This window comes from Bidens hawaiensis, unplaced genomic scaffold (genome assembly GCF_021521415.1).
Source record: "Bidens hawaiensis isolate Kalapana, Puna unplaced genomic scaffold, B.hawaiensis_p1.1 tig00051158_1, whole genome shotgun sequence".
NCBI classification, from domain to species: domain Eukaryota; kingdom Viridiplantae; phylum Streptophyta; class Magnoliopsida; order Asterales; family Asteraceae; genus Bidens; species Bidens hawaiensis.
In genome coordinates, this window is record NW_027499158.1 from 1 (window position 1) to 7,731 (window position 7,731).

Consider the following 7,731-nt stretch of genomic DNA (forward strand, 5'->3'; position numbering starts at 1 on the left):
CGAACTTGTATATAAGCAAACTTGGATATAAGCGAACTTATATGTTAGCGAACTTGTATATAAGCGAACTTGTATATATAAGTGAACTTGTATCAGGCGAACTTATATGTGGCGAACTTAATCAGTATGCGAACTTAACCAGCAGACGAACTTATCAAGCCAGCGAACTTAACGTGCAACAGCTACGGGTTTGGTTTCAGCCCACTAATCGTTTCTGTTTCAACATGATACTAAACAGTCCCGCAAGCATTCCCGCAGCCATTTTCGGATAAGTCTTGACACCGGGGAACCATAAAGTTTGGACCTTTAAGCTAAAAACGTTCAATATACGTACTAAGGTTTATTTTAAGCTAGCCGTACATAGCCATGAGTTCGTTAAGTCCATTTTAAATCTTCAAGTTTGCAACTTTACGATTTGTCTATACCCGATCTATCATCCTACCAATTTTCATGTAAATCCGTACACGAAAAGTAAACCTTTTTAACAAAAACGTACATTTGAGGTTTTTGTTTGAAATCACTCGAGATGCTCAAAACCATATCAAACGAACTCCGATTTGAGTGATTCAAGCGGCCACGGAACCGTCTCGTCCCGATCTACAAACCTATCAGCTCACCTTCTTCGGAAACCGCCGCTATAGTCTCCGGAATAGTGAAACAGTGGCCGGAAATTCTCATTTTGAGCTGCTACGGTTTTGCTGATAAAAACCGTACTTCCCGACCTCTGATCGAATATCTAATCGGTGGGAATCTTCATTTATATATCATGAACACTCAGTTAAAATTTGGGACCTATCCGACGGCTAGATCTCCAGGAATCTTTGTGTCATTGTGGGTGGTTTTCACAAAAACGGGAATTGGGTTAAGTGTGTGTTTTGATGATGGAGGCTATGGTGTAGAGATGTATGGAAATGAAAAGGATTAGGGTTTTAAGGGGTATTTATACTCCCTTAAGCCCATGGACTTAAGCCCCATCTTTTCTTTTTGGTCCATAATTAACTCCATCTAATTAGCCTGCTTATCCTTCCATCTTTATTATTTTATTAATTCTTTACTAACTCAAGTAAATTTTTCCATCATAAATAAATAATATATTAAATATTATTTTTAGAAATTTCGAGATATTACAAAAAATGTATAAATTAATGAGAAAACGGGTTTTATTTTTAGCAACCTCTATTTTTTGACAATTATGTTGAAATCATTTTATGCTTTATTTTTAGGTGTATAAAAATATTAGATTTAATGTAAATTAATGTTTTTCAACTTAAGAATTAATTTTAAGTCAAAACTTATATTATGTCAAAAAATTATTATCATTTTGTACAAGAAAAATAGTGTTTAAAATACGAGTTAAAACATAAATTAGTAGATGATGTATATGAATATGGTTGATGACTATTAAAGAAACTTTATAATTAATTTTATTTAAACGAATATAAGTTGAAAGTTACAAATAATTTTTATTTTTAAATAGGAATAATGTATTGATATATTTTGATACCATAATTAAAGTAATAATTAGTAAATAAATAATTAATTTTTACGAATCATTTTTATAAGTAATTGTATTTAATATAACAATAATTTTGGTAATACAATTATTATTGATATAAAACTAATATTGATTTTGACTCTAGCAACAATGGTTTATTATTTTATAAAATATGGTAACAATAGAAAGTAAGTTAATTTGATAATAATTATGGAATAACAAAATGCTTAAGGTAAAAACATTCAAGAAATCAGTTAATGCTATTTTTAGGCAAATGCATCTTGACATTTAAACATAATTATAAAATTGTCAAATAAAAAAATGTAAACTTTTCTAAGATCGGAAAGTATCAAAATCTTTTAAATGTCAATGAGAATTGGTCAAATAATGTTGCTGAGTTTGAGATACGACTACAAATAGATTATATTGTTAGAATTTGACAAATTATAATTATAGTGTTTGTTAATAAGATTTGGAATGAAGAAAAAATACATTCTTTGTATATGAATAAAAACATATAATTATATAAAAATTGTAATAAATAAATATACAAATTGTTATAAAAGAATTTTTATTTTAACTTTTGTATCGGAAACATTCAATAACTTTTTTTGTTAGATCTATTAAATCCAATTCTAGTGTTCACTTTTATGAATAAAAAAATTATTAGTAAACTTCAAAAAAATATTTAGTACAGTTGTATTGTAATAAATAAACTTTAAAAAAATAATTTTTTTTATTTTTGTAATATTAAAATGGAGGTTTATTTTATACATTAATTTTGACATTCAATTTGTAAAAGTTTGTATTTAATTTGTATATTCCGTATTTAATCGGTTATAGAAAATACGGGGTTTTACTATAGGTATGAATCTTGAAATTTTTACGCAATTAAAAAATGGTCAAATATAAAAAATAGAAATAAGGGTTTAAATATATTATGAATATTAACCATAAATTAAATGTATTATATAAAAACCGAATTAAATAAATATACATTTTATTATATATTTTATTTTTGATATTAGGAATAAATATATTAATATATTTAGTTGAAATTGACATTAAAATCACAATAACTTGAAATATTTAGAAATGATTATTAAAAATAATTTTTTTTACTTAGGGCATTAATATTGAAACTTTATGAAATGGTCAAGTTCATTAATTTCGGTTTTTGAATAGCTGGTGAAAGTCAAACTATATAACACATTTTTGTAAACTTCACATAAATAGTGAAAATCCAAATTTGAATTTTGAAAATCGGTTTCTAAAATGTCATATTAAATGTGTATTATTTAAAAATGTTAAATACGATAATATTGAAAAGTATAATAATGTTTTAAATTGCGTTGACATTAGTGATTTAATTGGAATTTGAACAACAACAATATAATATGGATTATCTTACTATAACTAATTTAACGTATTATAGAATGATCAATTAAATTTCATTTCTGGATTATATAATAATCAATTAATTACATGAATTATGAACAAAAAATACATGAATAATAACAAAAATATACATTAATATTAAACAAAAAATGACATCTTATTAATAAATACTCAATCTATAATATCAAGTTGGGGACAATAACCTGAAATGATAATATTAAATATTAATATTAATATCACATAATAAATAAATTACCAATTATGTGAGATTTGAATTATGTGAACAAATGTAAACCTTACCGGAAAACGATATAATCTGAAAAACATATAAATGTGTATTAGTACAAACTCGATGAAAACCTAACCAATAAATATAAAAACATTCACCATCCAATAATTAGTACAAAATTGTGTGAATAATATACTAAAATTAATGAATGTATAATATGGAATAAAAGTAAAAGTCCGTATTATGGTAAGCTATTTATTTTCATGTAACAATACCATTTCGTCTTGCAAAATCATCTCTATCAACCAATCTTCTTCGAGCTTGTTGTTGTACTTGAGACGCCATAGTTTTAAAATACGAACCTTGAGGACACAGTCTTTTTTAAGCACATCCAATTGGTTCAACATTGTAATATTTGTTGGCTCCATCTTCCTAGTGATGAAAAATTAAAAATAAACAAACAATTAATTTTTGAACAATTATACATTGAAGCCGAACAATTAAACAACAAAATGAATTATATAAGCACGACCAAACTATATACCTTACAAAGAAACAAATTTGATTTTGCTAATTCTGGTGTGATGGTGTGAGAATTATTGTGTGAATGTCAAAGTACTTATACATAAGTATTAGATGTTTGAATTTTTGGATAGGTGAATAAAGAAGGAAGATATAAATGTAATTAATTAAAAATCATAAAATTAGGGATTTTAAATTAGCTTGAAATATGGATGAAAATTAGGAGGTCTTTGATTATGGATTTTGAAATATTTGAATTTAATGTTGTTAAATTATATTATTATATTATAAGTACAATATAAATAAAATTAATATGTTCATATTTCAACATATAGCATAAAAATAGTAATGTACAAAATATGTAACTAATTTATTTTTTATTTATTGCCATTAATAAAATTAATCATCAATTGAATAATTTCATGATTGATATAAGTTGTAGATTTATGATAATTTTAGAATCCCTATGATAATTGTTTCTTTTATAATGAATTTTATTTTTTTATTTATTACCATCCCTAAAATTAGAATCATTATGATAATATTAGATCCTTAATCATATGGTTGATTTGATGATCATGTTAAAATAATTCATACCACGTATATATCATAATTGATTATAATTTTGAATTCAGTAATCAAAGTAATCCATAATTATATGGTTGATTTGTTCCTAATATAGAGAAATTTAATTGCAATTGATTACGAATTTCAAGTTTACTTGCAATTAATTGGTCAAATCTAATAAATCTAAAATTAAAACCATTATACATCAATTAATAAATTAAACAATTAAACATTAAGCAATAATAATAAAAAATAACAAACTGACATTTGATCGAACACATGGTGGATAGCCTAAATTAGTATATGAAATTACAAAAAAATAAATAAAATATAATTTCATTTGATTCAACATATACAACATAATACCTGATGCTTTAAGTTACTGGTAGAAACGTTGATGGTTTGTTAACACAGTCATGGGTAGGGCGAATTGTTGTAGATTATACGTCCGGCTGGGGAACAGCTTCATTGACGGTTGAGTTAAACTCATTTATTTTAATAGTATAGTTAGATTTGAACTCAATAATTAAAACCGAGGTTCTAATTCTTTATAAGATATACTCATCTTATTTCTTCTTCTTCTTTTTTAATAACACAGTTCTCTATATGTGATTTATATATAAGTCAGTTTCGTATTATTAAATAATCTTTGCGTTTTTATTGTGTGTGTATATTCATGCTTTTATTCTATGATAGATTTTATTCATTCCGTCAAGCGTGTTTATGAATATTAATTTTATGGGCGACGAGTAATGTAATCTTTTTTTTTGTTTGTACGACAAAGATTTATAAAGCTTATGAAGGTGGTTAAATGATTATTTTTTTTCTTACTAAATGACAATAATGCATTTGGAAAATATTGTTTATTAATGTTAGTTGTGTGTGTTTAAGGGTAAATTTGAAAATTGGCTAATAAACATTAAAAGTAGACACTTGTAATTGGACAAACAAAAATGGAAATATTGACACTTATAATGAGACGGAGAGAGTATGAAAATAAGAAGGATTCACTTGGTCCAACTTATTTGTACATTTATGTTCCTAGATACAATCCAAAGAAACGAGAAGTGTAAAATAGACTCGAAAATAAGCTCAGTCTTTAAGTCGTTCGCTTCAAAAATAGCCTTATTTTTAGTCTTCCAAATAACCCACCACTTAGTAAAAAGAATTCCTTTCATCAACAATTTCTTCTTTTTTGGCAAATGAATTTGTTCCAAACAAGATAAACATTCTTAGGTTCCACAGTGACTGGGCCACTAAATGAAGCCAAGAAAGCATTAACTGCCAAGCTTTAGAAGCTACCCCACAACATGCGAAGAGATGGAGAGCTGTTTCAATGTCTTTAGAACAAAATGGACATAAAATACATGGCACATCTAGCCCTTTATTTGAGAGATTGGTTCTAGTCGGTAATCTATCAAGGAAAAACCGCAAAGCAAAAATGTTTACCTTTTTTAGAACACCTTTATTCCATTTAGTTTATCATGAAATTTCCCATGAGAGACTTTCTTTCAATCAATATTTATTTGTTTTATCTCAAACTCTGTTTGATTTTCATAATCCCATTTCTATGTATCCTTAAGACAAAGTAATGTAGTCTTAAATTTCTTATATCAAGTATAGAATAATAGAAATCTATTTAATTTGCTCCTGATCTGTATACTTAATTATAGCAATATATAAAGGTACATTTTTCTAATTTCATATTATGATATACACTATGGTTAAATTTTGTGACTAATTTGTTAATAACAAAAGTTTACATGTATTTAGTGAAATGAATTTGGAATTGACCAACATTCAATACAAAAATAAATAAATAAAAATGAGTTTAAAACTAATAAGAAAACTGAAAAATCAAATTTATAACAAGCTTCCAATATTTTTTTAATAATCTACGTTACTCTGTATGAAGATATAACTTTTATTAAATAATTATGATAGAGCCCGTGTGATATACGAGTGTTTTAAGAAAAATAAAACAAAAGAGTTAAAGTTAATAATATACATAATAACATATTTTATGGATTTCATAAAAGATATAAATAATTTCCTAAAATACATAGATTAGTATGAATAATTTGTATTTATATTTTAAAAGGAATCAAAAATGAAAGGTTATGAATCTATATCAATTAAGTAAAAGAGAATACTAATATCAATTCATCCTAGTTGAGTTAGAAAGCCACAAACATTTTAAAAGCAAGGTAATGAATTTTATTCTCACGAACAACATATTTTTCATTTTATTATTTGTGAATGAGAAATTGTAAAAGTGAAAAGTTGTACACTTAGAAGCTATGTAAAGGATTTAATTGAATGACATGTGCAATTTTCTTATTTTAATAGTATATGTAGATATTTATAAATTACTAGTTTGATCATCTCGTATTACGGGAGTTTGTTTAAGTTTATGTTTTCATCGCTCTGTTATTTTATGATGATTAATTTTGTTTTAAAAGCAGTTTTGTTTTGTTTTAATTTAATACATATATATTAGTTTTTTATTATATTTTTTAGCATTTGGGTATTTTCTATTGAGATGTGTAGGTTTTTTAGATTTTTAGCAAACAAACAGATGTAGTTGATGATGGTGGGTAGTATCGGAAGTTAACCGGTGATGGAGATGATAGACCAACATCAGAGAACATGTAAAAGAGATAAATTAAATTAGGGTTTGATAATGAAAGTGTTTACCAATAAATAAGATCTTATAACCCATTTGAGGACTATTAGGGTTTGGTAAGACCCATAACCCGTGGAAATTATTCTTTGATGATTAAGAGGTTATTTTAAAAAATAAATGAGATGTTATAACCCGTTTAAGGGTTATTCGGGTTTAGTGAGACCCATGACCCGCAAAAATTATTGTTTGATTATGAAAGAGTTTCACAAATAAATGAGATGTTATAACCCATTTAAAAACTATCTGGGTTTGGTAAGACCCATACCCGTGATTTTGGGTAAAATGCATGAGAAGCCTCAATTTAGAAATCAAACAATCTGATGGCTCTAGAGAATGGGGGGAACAACCTAAAAGCGACATGTAGAATTTCATGGTAGACAATTATATAGATAGTTAGATAAGATTGTAATATACTCATTCAAAGTAAATACTCACACGTGACTAATAAATTAGCTTTTGAAACATGAATATTTTGTGAGTTCCGTCCAAAGTAAAACATTCATATGTGATTTAACACAATTGAGATAAAACTAAAAAGGATCGATGTAACAAAAGATCAATTGGTTAAACGGTAGCTCTATGGTTTTCCTAATTTCCCTATGAGTTGTTGTAGGTTCGAGTCTCGTCTAAAACATTTTGTTCCATGTTCTGTTATTCGAACGGAAAGATGACCCATTTGCCAAGATAAATGATGTAGTTTTGGTTTTGGAATTTCATGATGAAACGGTTTTTGTATTTCTTTGATTTGTAAGTTTTTTTGTCTAACTTCTGTTAGTTTTATATGAATTTGTCATTTAAAAAAAATTGCCAAGATAATCCTGGGTGTTCGGAAGA